General features: G+C 42.4%; 1 long non-coding RNA gene across 1 annotated transcript in view; it reads right to left on the bottom strand.

Annotated features, from left to right (window-relative positions):
* The window catches only part of LOC126045516 (uncharacterized), a 32,166-nt gene extending 16,140 nt beyond the window's left edge, over positions 1 to 16,026 (bottom strand). Inside the window, exon 1 of the long non-coding RNA XR_007508103.1 lies at positions 15,998 to 16,026. This is a non-coding gene — a long non-coding RNA (uncharacterized LOC126045516). The remainder of the gene's footprint in view (positions 1 to 15,997) is intronic.
* Between the last annotated feature and the right edge of the window lie 1,948 nt (positions 16,027 to 17,974).

Raw genomic sequence — 17,974 nt, 5'->3', positions numbered from 1 at the left:
TGCTAAAACACTGCTACAGCAAACCACAAGTGGCAAAGCTCATGCTGTGGTGTAAGTGGAAGAGGACTGGTATTTTATATCTTAGTTACCTTTTTCTATAACTAAGTGGAGAATACAGTCCAGAAAATGTCATTTTCCTTCGCAGCCACAAGAGGGGAGCCTTTTCCTTCTCTAATTTAGGGAATAAACTCAGCACATGGAAACGGTTGCAAGAGGGAAAGTTAGCTACTTTGATCTAGCAGAAAAGTTTGGCATCCTTTTCAAAGTCAATAAATACATACATACAGTCAATTAAAAAGAAACCAGCCAACTTAAAACCGCACTAATTATTTATATATGCATGCTGAAGACTCATTGTTCTAGGGCTTTTACATGAAAAATCAATTTATGTGGAAGTCTGCAGTGCTTTTCCTCCCTCGTATGAGAGCGTGTGTAAAACCCGTGTTTTTTTCCAGCACATTATGGTCACTGGGGGAATCCACGGGCTTCTGCTGAAAGGCCAAATAATTTGAAGTCAAATCTGCAGTGACAGAGGACGGGCTTGCTGTATACTGGGAGCTCATTAATTGTAGGCTCAAATGTCATGCCTGCTATTAAACCTCAGCCGTTTATTGTGCACGTTCTTCTCTTACGTGGCCAGGGTAGTTATTTGGTGAGTCAGACTTGCACTTACCTGCAGGAATGAGCAGGTGTTTTTCTCTTGCTGAGTGCTAAGGAGTCGAGGCTGGATCCGTACCCACCAGCATGAGCTGAATGTTCCCTTTGACCAGAGAGGGCTTGGACCAGCCCTCAGCTGACCGCCGCTGTGGAGGGGCTCCCACATGCCAAGCCCCAGCATCACCAGAGGATGCACCGTGGCCTTTGCTGGCAGCATTAACTGACAAATTCTGTGCCCGTCCTGGACCCCATGAAGGTGCTGGGGTGGCCCTTTGGAGAGAAGGTGGGTGGTGAAGGAAGACTGATGTCCGGCTAAAAGCAGCACAGACTGAAACCCAAACCACGCGGTTCAGGTCAGAGGGAGCCTTGCAAGGCTGGATACCAGAAACACAAGTTTCTGCAGTATCACCTGCAAACTCACCTTTTTTTAAAAAAAAACCATCTGCTTGTTGATGAAAGCCTCAGGTAATTCCTGCCTAACTTCACCTAGCAGTCAGTGCAGGCTGTCTGCGATCCTTCCCAGCTGCAGGGCCAATACCCTCAGCTGGAGGGAGGTGAACAAGGATTAAATGGTGACTACCAGCTGCCCAGGAGAATGTGAAACTAAGGCCTGAGAGAAGAGAGAAAAGATGCACCGAGATGCCAATATAAAACATTAAACATTAAAGAAGGAAGGGAAATGTGAGCTATATTGTTTTTCAGATTCAATAAATAGACTGGAACTCAAGTACACCTTTGTTTTCTGGCTAGAAGAAAGCCCAGCTTGACGTTGATATTCCCAGAATTGTGCCTGTATGTCCGAACAAGCCTAAGCTCATTCTCTCAGGATGAAAAGCAGCAAGAGTCTGATCTTACTTACGCTGGGTACTAGTCATGCTGCAACACATTTCTTTCCAGCTACAAAAGAGCAGTCTATTTTCCTTGAAAATTGAAACCCTCAGATCAAACCAAGCGCTACTTGAACAGGCTCTTGCGAGGCAAAGGCAGCAGTCGGGGCCGAGAGCTGCCGCCAGTCCTTGGGAAGCGCTTGGAGCTCCGTGACATCCCCAAGAGTTGGGTCAAGGATGGGACGATCTGCCTCCCGCTGTTTGTGCGCCCGTCAGTCCTTCCTGGAGCCGGGCGGAGGTTAACACCGCAGAGTGAGGGACCGTCATCCTCTTGAAAGGTCCAGGGAGGCTCCGGGCTTCAGGCAGGAATTTGCTGCCTCTGGTTGTATCGGGGCTCAATTTGGCCTGTAGTGTTCTCACTCCAGATATGCCCCTGCGTGTCCCTGTAATGGGATTATCTGCTGGCTGTTCAAGAGCTCTGGAGTGAGTATCTGGATATTATATCCCGTTATTCTACTTACAATTCAATCTCTTGATTTTAAGGACAGCTTTTCTCTCTCCTCCCACTTCCCCCCTCCCTCCCGAAGCTGCAGAGTCAGAGAGCAGTTATGTTACCATAACATTTGATAAGTTCAGTAAAAAAAATCAGAGAACATGTACTACCAGAAGGGATACAATGGGATTTTCATCTATCTCTCTGCCTTTGTACAAGGCTATTATCCATATGATCTAGCCCTACTAGACATCTCCACAATAGTCCAAATCAAGCTGTGACACGTTTCAGATACTGCCTCCACCATGACTATCTAACCCAAAGCCCATTACCTTTTAATTTACACTGCTGGTTGCTGGAAAGACCGAGGTAGGGCACGGCTGGCTGTCAGTGGTGAAATATCTGACACCTCTAGTTTTCACTGACTGAAAGAAATTTCAACAACATAAATTATCTGAAGTAGTTTAAGCAGTCTTTGGAAAGCCAGCTCCTAGCAAAAGCTGACTCAGCAGCCGTTTTGACAGCTTTCCAACCTCTCATTAGGAACCCCGTTGTCTTCTTACCGCAACATCATTTTTATACAGCAAACGGGCGTGGGACATCGTTCTGGCTGTGCACTGCACATGTACAACCCTTCGTGCGGTACAAACCGTTAAGCCTGTGGATGAAGAAAGAAGCCTTGATTGCTGGGTTGTCGGAATTCATGGATTAAAACTTACCCAAAGGAAGGACTATTTTTTATTACCGATGTACTTTTTCTTCAGAGGAGAAACTGCATACAGCAAAAAACCTTCACTTGAAACAGGGCCATAGATGAGAAAAATAATTGAGATCATGTTCTTTATTTATCACCAGAAAGGGATGAGGTTTTAAAGCTGTTTTGTTCTTCTTTACAGCTGCTATCAATTCTGACCTTCCTATATAACTCATCAGCACTCTGATTCAGACTCTTATTTCTCCTTCTTTAAATAAAGGGAAAGAAGTAATGAATTTTAACAAAGATCTCTTACGCCTCAGAGTTCCTCAGAAGTCTGAATTAAAGTAGCACTAAGAAAAACCAAAGAGCTTCAAATAGTTTGAAAAAAGTTGCCATCCTCACCATGGATCAGCCTTTATTTGTACAGTATTTCTTGCTTCATCACCCTACCAGTTCTCCAGTCATCTAGGTAGAAAGGACCTGATTAAAAAAAACCCAAACAAACCAAACAAAAACAAAGCCACAAAGTGAAGGAATTTAACAAGTTAAAGCGTCTTTAAACAAGTATCATAAATTAGTAATGAAATAAAAAAAAAATAAATCAAAAAAGCTCACATACTTTTCACCCTTGTAGAGTCCACCTCATAAAGAGAAATATCTTTGCTGGGAATGACTAAACCTCTTCTGTTCTTGGTTTTATAAATGGCATTTTTTCTTTACCATGGTACCTACTATTTCCTACAAGCGAGTGAAGGGACTTGACTTAACATATGAGATAACTGAGGAGTGATCCAGCTGCAGACAAACTCAAATGGAAAGAACTGTTTTCAATACAAATGTGCTGGTCAGACTGACTTACTCCTGAGAACCAGGTCCCCTTTCAGAGTTATGATAGAGCTTTATTTAGAAGCGTAACTTTATTTAATTTCAGTTATGGAAACCTTGGCCCTAAGACTTTGCCCACTTCGCAATGCTGCAATTGATGATGACCAGACTTCTGTTGCTCCCCTGCAGTAGCTCTCTCCCCCCACGGCAATGCTTCTGAGCATCTCCTTTAATGAGTTACTTGGGTGAAAACAAGTTCAAGCCGTTGCTTAGTGAGAGGAGGTTAATCTGCTGTTAGATATCAATCCTTCTGCATAATTACTGACTGTCTCTTGATGATATAAATAGTATTATTAATTACACTGATATTAATACTGCCACTAACATTATAAGGTTTCATTATGGATACAAATTGAGTTTGCTGCAGGATCACAAGTCGTTAACAGAAGGAATCTGCAAATCAACCTTCCCTGCTTCCCTAAGCAGGACGCAGGCACGGACACAGAAACGTACACTACAGTGGTTTTTTAATATTCCGTCCATCATCACTTTCTTTCCCTGAACAAAGGCTCTGGGCAGACCAACATCGAGATGTTATGCCCCACCATCACTGTAAAAGGCTGTGACTTTTCTCTGTTTTGCCTGTTGAAATGACGTGAGGGAAAGGTATACTCAACACAAACTATGAGATATTAGGAAAAAACAAAGTGCCAAATACCCAGTAGCTGTTTACATGCATTGCTAACTTGAGATTCTATTTAATTTGCCCTCAAGACACTCGTTGGTCCTATTTATTCGAGCAGACAAGCCAGCATCTGGTGTGGCAGAATCTCCCTAATTCACCTCCTTCCTTTTGTCCATTTCCATATATTTAAATTCCCCTTATAAGTTGGATAGATGCTGGAAAACTGTATGCCTCTCTTTCCTACCCAAACAAAGCAATCTCAGAGCTTCAGTTTGCATGAATACCCAAAAGCAAAGCTGCCTCTCCCTCCTCTTTGGTCACCTCAAGAAAAAAAAAAAAAAAATCCCATTAAGATTACTGGTTTGTCACATTTACTGTCAGGTCAGAAATTCGTGTTTCTAACAGTATTTCACTGTATTTATCAGTTCTGTCCGTGGCCGTAACTGGAACCAGGCACAAAGTAAACAAACTCTTTGGCACTTGCAGAGATTAGTGGGGTGGGAGAAACTGCCCACCCTCAGAGAGAAACAAAGGAAATCTCATTAATATCCATGTCTGCAGGGAGGCTAGGGTTCTGTTTCTTTGGATTTAGTCATTAATCTGTTTTTATTACTTTCATTAATATTGTCATCCATGTTTCTGCTCCTTTATGCTTTACCAAATTAATTAATGCTAAAGATTAAAATGCAGCTGCCTAAAACATCTTACCAGGATTCAAGGTGAAAAAAGATTCTAGAAATAGTTTTATGAAAGAACCAGTTTTGAAGGAACTGGTCGAGCAACATTCTTAGGTGTCAGAAGTGAGCTGATCTTCAAACAGGACTGTGATCTCCAGAATTTCTCATTTGCGAGGCAGATTAGGGGAAAAAAACCCAAAACGCCAAACCAGAAAAAAACAGCACACCTCTTTCTCTGCTTAAAAACTGTTTAAATAATATCCGTTCTTGGACAGTATTTTATCTGGGAATGTAAAACCACAAAGAACCCCAGACCAGTATGCAATCAATGGATTGCTTTGCCTTCTGCCTAGGAATAACAGACCCCCAAAGCTGAGCCGCCTGGAAATTGCAGATGGAGCTTCCAGCCTCAGGTTGCTGCTGGCTCGCAGCCCAGCTGGGATTAATCAGAGGCTATCACCAACCCTTCACTGTTCCATGACTCAGGGGTTGGTGTAAGCACAGACATTTGAATTCATGTGGCTCGTAAAATAAAATTGTGCCTCTAATTACCATTTCCAAGCATGCATTTTGTCATAGGCTGTTAGGAAGTTGTAGATCTCAATGCAATGAACGTTAAGGCAACAAATACTTGGGGGTTTTTGAACCCTCATAAAACCAAGGGTTTATAATCATACTTAATATTAAAATCTCAACCTTCAGAGATCAAAAATTGTGAGATAGGTTCTTAAGTAAGGATAATCCCATATACTGCGCTTAAAAACCAGTTGTGCCTAGGAAGAACCAAATGACAATTTGTGAGACCGTTCTAGTGGAAGGATTCACCACACATTTGAACTATTAATGAAACATTACAACCGTGAGTTGCCAGAAGGGGTGTGGGACAGAAGACGACTAAAACCAAAAATGCTGGGGGGAGCGCTAAATGCATAAATTGGCATATTTGTACCTATTTTCATTGTTTTTATATATCTGAATTAATTCGTTCTTCATAAAAAAAAATAAAAAAAAATAGTACCAGCCTCAGGGAGAGCTGCAGACATACGGAGGATTTCAGGCCATGGCACAGAGTGGGTGGGTATTGCCTGGCTGGTGTCGGTCCGTGTGAGCATCGAGGAAGGGAGTGGGGGGACTGGTCCCACCGAGGGCTCTGCAGGAACACCCGCACCCTGCCCTGCCCTCCCATCCCCACGCTCCCCTCGGACAGTGAAACTGCTGCAGGGAAAAACCATTATTATCTCCTTTTTCACCCACGGGACTGCGATGCATAGCCTGCCGTCATACGCTCTCTGACTAATTGGAAACCCACTGTCCACAGAAGTTAGCTGTTGCCTTTTCTTGCTGCCTTTTCAAGAGTTCATGTGATGGCAAGTGTTCCTCTGATGAAAGGAAGGCGGCTTTATTTTAGCTTCCTAAGAAAGCAGGGATGCGGCAAAGATGTGCACAGCAGGCTGCAGGTGCCCTCATCCTGAACACATGATGAGGGCACTGACGACATTAAAGATATTTTCCGTACTAACAACGTGGTGCAGACTGATAGGAGAAGTGGGAAAAAACTGAAAACAGAGTAGGCAAACAAAATAGGTGCTTGAAAAAACTGTCAGAAACACCTGAATTTGATCAGTTTTCTACTCAGGTAAAATTAATACTGTAAAAATGATCCTTTGCTTAGAGTACACTAATTCCATGCTGTAGACCTCATCCAGAGGCTCACAAGCAACTCTCTTGAAGTTAACAGGAGATGTGATATTTATCATTGAAGACAGAATTTAGTCCTATCATATTAATATCTATCCCTAATTGTGTATCAAAAAGAGCAACAGTTTTTACTAATAATACACGAGTGAGTAGAAACATTTGCGTAGAGGCATTTTGAACTGCAAAACAGCTGAGCTGGATGAAATTGTTGTGGAGTCACAACCTCAGGTGTTTAAAAAAAAAAAGAAAACAAAGATCAGAATTATGACCTTTGCAGCTTTAATTTAACACCTTATACCCTGAAACTACGCTATTCCCACCTGGAGTCAAATGAGAGGTCTGTGACATAGCCAGGCATGAAGTCCAACTAGACTTGTTTTCTCTTTCCAACTTTTTTCTTCTAAACACAAGAGAAGGCTCTTTGAGCTCCCTCGATTTACGTACCCCCCTTCAGGCACACAAGTCACCAGCAAGGTGGGAACCCAGCGCCCACAGATCTGCTGTCCCTTCTAGTGCAGCAGCTTCCCTGGACACGATCCAGAGCACGTGGTGCCCTGGCCAGGCTGAACACCGGAGTTCCTCCTTAGCCATCCCAAAACCCACACCAAAACCCCCAAGACACTTTGTATTCCAAACAGAAGACAGCTGGCAGTCTTTGACTTCGAGACATCAAACAGCCTTATGTTTGCTAGGATTTTACCTCAAGCTAATCAGTTAATTGGATTTAAGTACTCTGAGACGTTACACACCCCTCTTCTCCTAATGAAGAGGCCATTGCCGCCAGCCGGGCTCCACACACAGTCCACTCATGGTTCCCTGCCCCTCCAACGTGCTCAGAATTATAAGCTAAGAAAATCAAATCCAGAGGTTTTTCAAACTCAAGCGCTGTGAAGCCTTTGGATGCGTGGGGCTGGGGAATTGCAAAACTTTCTTACTGAACCAAATCTTGAAGGTTTTATCCTGTTTGGTGCCTCTTGCCTATGAGCTGGAGTTTGGCAAGAGAGCGCAGCTAGTTGCCAAGATTTGCTTCGTTACAGCAGAACCTTGCAGAGCAGGCATTCACATGGAAAAGGACTTCGGGTCCAAAGGGCTGTTAGTAATAACTGATGGCAAGTGATCACTCTGGCATGTAATTGTTAATAATAAAAAATAACACCATCTCACTGCTCATATATGAGGCTTTTTATCCACAGTTTAAACAACTCCACACACTGGTCACGATTACTAGTTACATTTTCAAGGAACAGGAGAATTTCACTGCTGGGTGAAATAATTTGCCCATCTAGTTGTCAGCAGCAGAGCTAAAGGCAAAGGCCCAGATGGGCATCACTAAACCACGTGTCCTCCTTTTAAGTCGTACCTCTAATCACGACCATCCCTCTGTGTAGACACACCTGAGCTGCCTGTTGCTGTCTCCTAGGAGCGTTTTTCCTCCTGTCCCTCCCTTTTTCACTTTTCCCTCTTGCTGATGCCCAGGTGAAGCAATCCGTGTGCTTCAGATGGGGCCAGCCAGGTAAGCCCATCGCATCGGCTGCACGAGCTTGACCGGCTGATGCTGCCCAGGAGCCTTTTGCCCAGGGCTCGGCGGGGAGCGATGGGGACAGGACTGGCAGCACGAGGCAGTGACAAGGACCGGGGACTGTCACCTCTTCCACTGGCGAGACAGGATTCAAAAGAAGACGTGTCTATCTGCCGCAGGAGACTCTGTTCTCAGACCTTCAGTATCACATTTTATAAATATTTTAAGCAGCGAGACTGTTAGCATACAGTGCACTTAGAGGCATTCAGAAGCTGTCAAGAGATTTCCTTCCCCTCACTGCCTCCTCTCAGACTTGACTGTGATCTATGTCTTGCAGGAGATTTTCAGCTGCTTTGATTAAATACTTACACTATTCATCTCTGCACCAGAACTGAGTCCTTGGCTAATATTTTGACTGTCAATTCTGCCTCCTATTTTTTTCTATAAAATTTGCTGTCTTTTTTCATTGATTTACCTCATATCATGTTTTCAGTTTTCTTTCCCACTCTTCTTTTAACAGCATTATTGATTCAAATAGATGCAATAATTCCTTTTCAAAGGAATATGATTCCTGTTTAAGATCAAATCAGAATGCTGAGCCAAGTTAATTGTCTTAAAGGCTGTGGCTAGGATCACTGGACCAAAGTCTTTTTATTGGGTCAGATTCTGATCACAGATTTAATGAGACTTGCATGGTATGAGACAGGACAAATTTGGCCTTTAACATTTACATTTCTGCAATAAATCTTGGCGATTACTATTTAAATAGCAGTAGCAATATGCACGCTATCATTTACTGTGAAACCTTCAGGTACCTTCAAACCTTAAACATAGGATAGTCTTCCTATAAAAATTATTTTTTAACCTTGATGGTGTGGATAAAAACATAAATAAAATACTAAAAATACCTTTCTGTGGAGAACATCAATGTTGTTTATTCTAAGCCATCCCATGTCCAAAACCCTGAAAACTGATGTCCTGTGTTTCAGAGTTCTATAATGTCCCTATATATTTGAATTTTATATACAGGCTACATTAGATTACCAATATTGAGCCCTGTGATGACAGGGATACAAGATGAAGCTGTTATAGCAAAAAGGCCAGAAGAGAGTCTTATCCTGCCTCCAGAACTAACTCATTTAGAACAAGCAATGTCTACTGCAGTGATGCAGCAAGCATTGCTTGGTAGGGAAAGAGAGAATAATCTGAGGAAGGTAAACAATTTCCAAAACATCTTGCTTTGCTGGGAAGCAAACCCATTCAGAGCTCAGAAACTGATGTTCTGGGCAATTCTGGGCAACAAATGCAACCTGTAAAACAGGGGATTTGCAAATGACCCCACTCACAAAAGTGCCGTAGTGTTTCATTAACAAATGCCAGGACAGCTCCTCGTTTTCCCTCTGACAGTCCCCAGAGGGAAAGTCTTCTAGAGGGAAAGTCAGGGTTCAGAAAATGTTGAGAACATTCTCGCTGGAGAAACTCATTAAACCTGCAAAAACCCACTAGCACAGTCTCTGTCAAATGGTTAAAGTAGCACTTCCTTCACTGAATACCTCCTCAAGCACAAAATAGTTTAAATCTACACCTCTCATCCCACATCAGGCATGCACTGCATTAATTCATTTATATTAATCCCAGACGTAGAATTAAGACCCTTGAACTCCTGTGCAGTTTAAACACTGATGTACATACCAAGTTTTACCTGGACTCACCCCAAACTAGAAAAACAATACTTTTTTTTTTTTTTGGTAGCACACCTAACAACGTGCTTTTTTCCTGTCTGATTTTCTCCATTTATCTATGTAAGTATAAGGTCTTATTATGCTGTTTATAAAGATTAATGACAGTAAAGATACTCCAAAGATATTTTCACTTCTTGTCTCGTTGTGCCCAGATACATCCAAGTTAGGCATGCGCTTAAAATATTAAACACAAGGATATACTGAAGCCAGCAAACCTACCTGTGTGTATAATGAGAGGCATATGATAAATGCTTTGATGAAATAGGACTGGTTGTTGGTTTTGGGGTTTGGTTGTTTTGGGGTTTTTTTTTACAATGAAAAAGTTACAGCTTGCCATTCACCCTCTTCTAGATTGCCATAACTCATCCTGTGGCTCAATTTTGATTCTGGTTCCCCATGTCCTTGCCAGGAGCTCCTGTTCTGCAGCCTCAGAAAACGGGGCGAGCAAAGCAACAGGCAACAGCACAGAGCAATACAGGCCATAAGGAGGAAGGTGGTATTGATTGTTAATGCATCAGCAAGACACAAAGGGCCAACAATTTGTGGTTCAGTGAAAGTGTTCATTCCTTTCACTTTTATTCCCTGTGAGCATCTTCCTTTCCCTTCCTCCACTTCCTCCCGCTACCCACTGTTAAGGCTTTCAGAGCCATAAATTCAGTGGTATGTGTTTGAACCCATCATTTATACAGGGTGATAAATCGGAGCATCATCATTTGCAGATGCAAAAGTTCACCCACAGAAATGTAGGCTGGGATTTGATACTGCTGTGCAGAACGTTGCCTAATTTCTACTTTATACTGTACATTACTTGAAGTTACTTAGATGGTGAATCAGCTCCACTCAGCCCTTAGATGTAGGTTTTTATGGGTCAATGAGTGACTGTCTTCAGAGAACCTAAGACAATTCATTTATTTACTGCAATGTGCCTTAGCATGGATAGGGATGTTCAACCCTGAAAAGTAGATGGAAGCTGGAAATCAGAACCACACAGCTGTATTTCTATGAGAAGCTGAAATACTTTCTTTCAAATGGGGGGTTTTAGTTATTTTGTGCTTTGCTACAAAGCAATAACACATCTTTTTCGCAACCTGTGGTCTGGTAACTACCAAAGAGCAAAGATTAGGATTTGATACAAAGCTAGATTGATGCTGAAGAGTTCTAGGGGTCAGAAAAAACAGTGCAAGCGGAATCCTATAAAACCTGTTAGTGTCTCTTTCTACTTTCCCTTTTAAGATAGAACATATACTTTACTAAGAAAGCTAAGGTTTTACTCTATTTGTAAAGACAAGTGATATCCTAGTAGGAAAGCAAGCATTTCTCTTCACTTTCAGGCAGCAGCACCCCCAAGGCAGGCACAGCCCCAGCCCAGGTTCACTGCTGGCAGGAGTGTTACACGAAACAGAGCAAACGCAGCTTGAGTTACAAGAAACAGGCTGAGCAGGAAGTCATAGAGATGGAAAAAATCTGGTTTTGACTTGTAAACTGAATAAATTTGATACAGAAGTGGTAGCTGGAGAATAAGAGACAGAAGCCTAGTATTTGTGCTTTTACACTGTGTTTTGACCGTAAGAAGCCTTTTTAAAAATAAGGTTTAGATGTTTTAGGATTATCTGAAACTTTGAGAAAGATATCTGGAAGAAAATAACTCAGAATTGCAATCAAAACTCTCAGGCCTGGACTTGCACTATGTGGTTCGAATGCCAAGATGGATCCGAGATGTTGTTATAAAAAACAAGGTTTTCAAAATTTCCTTGTGGTTTTGTGGGGTCATCTGAAGATATCTGTTTTTTAAGACCACATTTTACTCCATGCTAATGTTCCTGTACCCAGAGAGACACCCCTCAGCTCTGCCATGGAAAGGAATACAGAGCTGTTTGTCTGCCACTCACTTCTAAAACAACCAGTATTTTTAGAAATCTCGCTCACAAAAAATGCTGCTCCCCAACTTGTGAGAAACCAAAAGATATCAGTGGCTGGAAGCCGCCCAGAAGGAAAGGAGGAATTGGCTTTCCCAATTCACAGAAAAAGCTTCTTAACAATTGCATTCCAATACAGACCAAAAGCCATACAGATAAACCAGATCACATTAAATCACTGACTTTAGGGCTATGCCTGCAGACAGTACAACGCACTGACTTTGGGCTGAAAATATCACTAATTCTTTTTTTTTATCTGAAGAAGACAGAGGGTAAAGGCTGTTTTGAGAAAATATTTTCCTGTGCACTGGCAATTTAATTCCCTGACATGCAGATGTAGGGAGGGAGTGGAAGGGTTAGGTGCAGAAAGATCTTTATCATTTCCCAGTCTTGGTTCCACGCCCACCCCAGGGTGGCTGAATTACAAAATCTCCCATTTGTTATAAATTTCAACCTCCTGTTTTTTCTGTCGCTCTCTGTAGCGCATAGGAGCATTTTAATGTGTGCAATCCTTAAATGTCAGTATAATGGAAAGCAGATGAGTCTTTTATGACAGCAATTTTTCACTCGCTTTTCTTGCTAAAACTATGCAGGGGGAATAAAAAAAGATTTAGACAGTGAAAATTGTGGTTTAAATCGGACACTGCACTAATTCTCCCTGCTTTAGCCACGTGAGGCACACAAGCTTATTAAGGCATCAGCCTCCTTGCAGCCTGCTCTGATGCAAACAAAACTTATGAAGTTGAATGAGAATTCCTCGTTAGCGCTGCCCAATCTTTCTGCTAGTGAAGCTTTGTTATGAACTTAATCATGGGGTGCTGTTACATGCTACAGTACTCCCCGGGCACTGCACAAGACACTTCACATGAGTGACAGCGCATGACCAGACAGTAATGCATTGCAGGATGTAACAGTGTGAACAAAAAGCAATTTTTATCCTCTTCCTCCTACCTCGCTTCCAGAATTTTGTACGTGGCACTTGCACAGCCTGCAGAAGGAGCCAAAGATTTAATGAGCATTTGAAAGTTAAATAATTTGTAGATGTGACTGTTCTGAAGCCTCTGTTTGCAGAGAGCCAAAAAAAGATACGTCTCTGTATGCAGATGAAGCTGAACCACTCTACACTCACCCAAAAATCTTTTCATAAAGCATGGGAAATGCCAATTGAACCAGATATGCACAACATTTAGGAAGGTCACTGTCTAAGGATATATTCTTGTTACATGTGCAAATGGATGAAGATACCTGAAATTATGAGGAGAATATAAAATGGCACTTAAAAGGTGGACTAAAGTTATTGCAGGTATAACACAAAAGTAAATGATATTATCCCTTGTCCAAATATAATATTTAAGAAGATAAGCTAATGATCTTTCTTTCATACTGAATCAAAGTAAATTCATTTTAGAGTACTGTAATTCTTCACTTTGTGTTAAGTTTTTTTATTTAATGTTTTTCATTGAGAAAAAAAGCTGTAATCCACCACAGAGAAATTTAAATAGGTCTCTTCTTTGAGAACATGCAAAACTTGTTTAGTGTGAAAAAGTAATAAAAAAAAAAGCCTCACACAAACCCCCCACTTTCTTATGTGCATGCAGCAAAAAATCTCAGTATGCATATATGTCTGCTTCAAACTTTGTAGTATGTAAAATCTTATTTCAAACTGACAAATGGCATCTGGACATCCCAAGTGAAGGCTACCAATATCCGAATCTCTGTATATCATTGTGCTGGTTTTGGCTGGGATAGTTAATTTTCTTCACAGTAGCTAGTATGGGGCTAAGTTTTGGATTTGTGCTGAAAACAGTGTTGATAACACAGGGATGTTTTGGTTACTGCTGAGCAGTGCTTGCACAGAGTCAAGGGCTGTTCTGCTTCTCTCACCCCCCCACCAGCGAGGAGGCTGGGGGGGCACAAGAAGTTGGGAGGGGACCCAGCCGGGACAGCTGACCCCAACTGACCCGAGGGATATTCCAGACCATAGGACGTCGTGCTCAGCATGTAAAGCTGGGGGAAGAAGAAGGAAGGGGGGGATGTTCGGAGTGACGGTGTTTGTCTTCCCAAGTCACCATTACGCGTGCTGGAGCCCTGCTTTCCCGGAGATGGCTGAACACCTGCCTGCCCATGGGAAGTGGGGAATGGATCCCTTGTTTTGCTGTGCTTGCGTGCGTGGCTTTTGCTTTACCTATTAAACTGTCTTTATCTCAACCCACGAGTTTTCTCACTTTTACCCTTCTGATTCTCTCCCCCATCCCACCGGGAGGAGTGAGCGAGCGGCCGTGTGGGGCTTGGTTGCTGGCTGGGGTTAAACCGCAACAATCATCTACCTACTGCATAAGTAGATGAAATGCCTATTTTCTTTCCACCCTTTTGAAAACTTCTTTTTCAAACATTTAGGTACTTTATCACACTGGTATTCAATTGCACCATAGTAAAACCTTAAGGTATTTCTTATGTCGGGCTGGAGGCAGCACAGAACTCTTTAAAGCAAACATCTAAGTAGAACAATTAAAAGCAAAAAAAAACCCCACAAGTCAAAAACCAAAAAAACCCCTCCATAACTCTCCAGACACATACAAAGCCTGATATTGTCAGCTTTGCTCCAATCACAGCAAAACACAAGGTAACCTTCTCAGTAGGCCAGATGCTGACTTATGAGCATCACCGGAGATGCTTTTCTTCTGGCTGGACTAAGGACCCACTCTTCTGGTGGCTGTGAGAACGACTGCCTGCAGTGAGTGTCCACAGGGAGAGAGTTGCAGCTGTACCTTTCTCATATCCAAAGACATCTTTAGCCCACTGTAAAAGGTGAGATGCAGGAGGTAGGTGGAGCTGTCGCTATTTTAGGATCTAAACTTCCACCCCTTTTTTGAAAGTTCATGGAATGTGCCTCACGTAGTTACGTTCACTACCAGTAAAAATGGGAACTGGCTCCTAAATCATCATGAGTAACCTTTTAAAATTCAACTCTGAGACTAAGACTGTTTTGCTGAATCAAAACAAGTGACCCACAAGTATCTGCGCTAATGAGCCGTAAGTGTTTGCCTAGGTGATAAAAACCAGCTCCAGTTTTTCTGACTGTTCCAGAGCAAGGCTGCTTTAGCCAAGGAACATGACCTTGGACTAAACCTGAACTTGTAGTGGTTTAACATCTGTTAGAACTATACCCGACCTGGTAACAAGCTGTTTAGGCTTTGTTCTTCTGGCGCTCATCTGGCTTTGATCAAAGGATACAAGACTATTGTCTAGGAGAAGTCTAATCTGTATAAGACAGAGGCAACCAAATGTGATTAAAATGTGCCTTCTACATCTACCAGTGGGGAGAATCACCTCTCTCTGATTCAGAGGGATCCTCGAGCACCAATTACACACCAAGTCTCAGTTTCGTTCTCTTCTTCTGACCAGGCCTCTCATACTTACCACTGCTGTTTGGGCAGTAAACTATCCATAAAGGGCTTCAGCTACAGATTTCATCACTGCCACACAAATACTGCATCCAAACAGATGCATAAATACGGTAGGCCTAGAACAATGATCTTCAGACTTCAAATATGTTCTGAAATAAAAGCAACAGGATCAGGATTTGATCCTGGGTTTCCAAGCTGTCTTTTCACCCACACTCACCTGAGATTTCACTACACAGAAGAGCAGTCATGTTTCCAAGACTTGCTACCTTTTCAGCAGCGTAAGGTGAAATGACACAAAAATCGTCCTTAGTTTTTCTACATGGCCAGAAAGATACTTTTTTTTTTTTTTAAGAACTTAAAATATTTGAGAAGAACCAGACAGGAGCTGCTTTGTCTGTGCACCGCACGAGGGAAAACCTGCTCAAGTGTCTCTGCCTCACAATATTCACATCCTGCCACACAAGGGCAAGAAGTGTTTAGAAGCCAAGTGTTTGCAGGGCTTTCCCTGCCTCTGGACTCACGTACAAAGAAATTACATTCTAATTACAGCAGTCCACCCTTCAAGTGAACTGGACTAAGCCTGGACGGGATACGCTAAAGTAGCACAGCCGTGTTACGCAGCCTGGGATTCACGAGCTGCACGCGGCTCTCGCGGGGGACTACAGCCCGAAATCTGCAGCGAGGTGATGCTGACGTGGGGACCGCTCCGTAATCCCAGTCCTCAGCCACGCAAGGAAACACCTCCACAGTGGACATAGCTGCCAAGGCGAAACTGCCTGTTTGCCCACGACCTTGTTAACCACCCAGTGTGGGACCCTGGAGAGATGCTGTGGTCACACAGCTCTTGGACGTACCTGAGCACACCTCTTGTGGCTCTTCAACACATCGAAGCTTTGCTCTTAGATTCGTAGGCTCAGCCAGGTGATAGGGACGTGCAATTCCCAGTCAGACAGACGCTTGTAACAAGGTCACTGTATGTGGAAGGACTCTTTTCTTCACACTGGACTAACTAAATATAGGCCTGGCTATCTGCTATCGTGACAAAAAAGGTCTTCAAAAACTCTTGCTGAGGTGGCCGAAGCAATCAGGCAGCCTCAAAAGGGTTGCTATGAACGCCACGCTAGTTTCCTCTAAGGCCTGCCACTTTACTTGCTGTTAATCAGTTACTAAATAAAACTCACACTATCCTACGTTCTGTTTACTCAAAAGAGCTAATGAAACCACTTTAGGAGGTGGTTTAACCCTTCAGGTAACCATCTAAAGTAGTTGTAATTAAATATCTGCCTGTAACTGAACAAATCAGCATCAATACTTCAGACTTCAAGGGAGAACAGGACTCCTCTGCTGCTCGGTAATTTGAAGATGGCTAACAAATGAATGTCAGAAAGTTGAACAGACAATCTGCCCAACGTAGCAAACTTTTAATTTACCCTGCCTTGTTTATGAATAAGATCTTTACAGCGCTGAGCCACCTAAAGCCGCAGCATTATTCAGCTGCACAATTGGAACAAAACAACAAACAGTTCAAATTAATTCTGTATAAAGGCAGAACAAATTGTATCATTTGCAATGCAAATGCGATTTCAAGCTTCATTAGCATCTTCTTTAAGGTCTAGTGCCTCAGTAGTGTAGGATAGAGTGATGCTTCCCAACCTCCTAGACGTGTGCCAAACACCCTGCCACTCCTTAGTTCCTTCTGTCAGGGAATAAAACAGAAGAACACAATGAGCATCAAAAGCCAACAGTGGTAACATAACTTGCTTTGCTCTAATTTGGAACTAAACCCAAAGGGCTAGCTTTTGCTTTAGTGGAGTAAATTCTTGATGAACCCAAACATTGCCATTTATTCTACCTTTGCTTAAATAGCTTCCACAGCAGTGAATGGGGATGAAATCAGGTATTAATTTCAAAAACAACCCAGACCCCTGTGAGCTTTATTTTACTCTCAGGATTGCAAATTAAATCATATACTGAGAAAAAACTTTGTAAAAATGGAAATATGAGATAAGAGCTCCAGGATTTGACTGCTCCCACCCTGTTCTGCTTTTCTTCTGAACATCCCTTGTGCTTACAGCACGAAGGCCAAATTCTGCTCAGTCGCACAGGAGTGCAGCAATGAACAGTGGGGTTGTGGCCCTGGGACCCGAGCAGAGATGGGAACACCAAAAGCACATGTCAAGAAAAAGCAATGTGCGTGCAGCAGGGTTCATCAATACAGGTACAGCATTATGTTGGTCTGGACCTCCCAAATACATGGATGACTCTATGGGAGAATGCTTGATGGCTATATAATATACAATCTGTTTAATATTAAGTACATTTAATGGAAGATATGGGAACAAACTACTGATAGATATTTTGGAAACACAATATTAGAGATATTTAAAGGCTGCTTACAGGGGAAACTATAGAGGTTAAGTTGGTTTGTGGATTCAAACTGATATGATTACACCAGAGTAGCCTTCCACGAGGGTACCTGATTTATAAACCTCCATGTAATAGGGATATTTTCATGGACTTCTTTAACTTTATTTGCATAAGTGGAGAAGCCTTTACTTGCAAGCAAGCCCCAAGGGTGGCTGAAGAGTATGGAAATACCAGTGTTTTGACATTGTGGTCCACTAGAGGTCCTGCTCAACTCAAAATGATCTCAATCTCCCTCAGCTAAATGTGCTAAAATGCAAATGAAAATATGCCCAAATTGTGCACACAGCCTGAATACATAGATGCATATGCTAAATTTAGGAAACGCAAATATGCATCTGATTCATATGCCCAATGACTGCCGGTGCAGGAATAGATCAGTTAATTGGCTCAGGCCAAAGCAGCTA

The sequence above is a fragment of the Accipiter gentilis genome, chromosome 14 (genome assembly GCF_929443795.1).
Source record: "Accipiter gentilis chromosome 14, bAccGen1.1, whole genome shotgun sequence".
Classification (NCBI taxonomy): Eukaryota; Metazoa; Chordata; class Aves; order Accipitriformes; family Accipitridae; genus Astur; species Astur gentilis.
The sequence above is the reverse complement of the archived record's forward strand: the minus strand, read 5'-3'. Positions and strand labels throughout refer to the sequence as shown.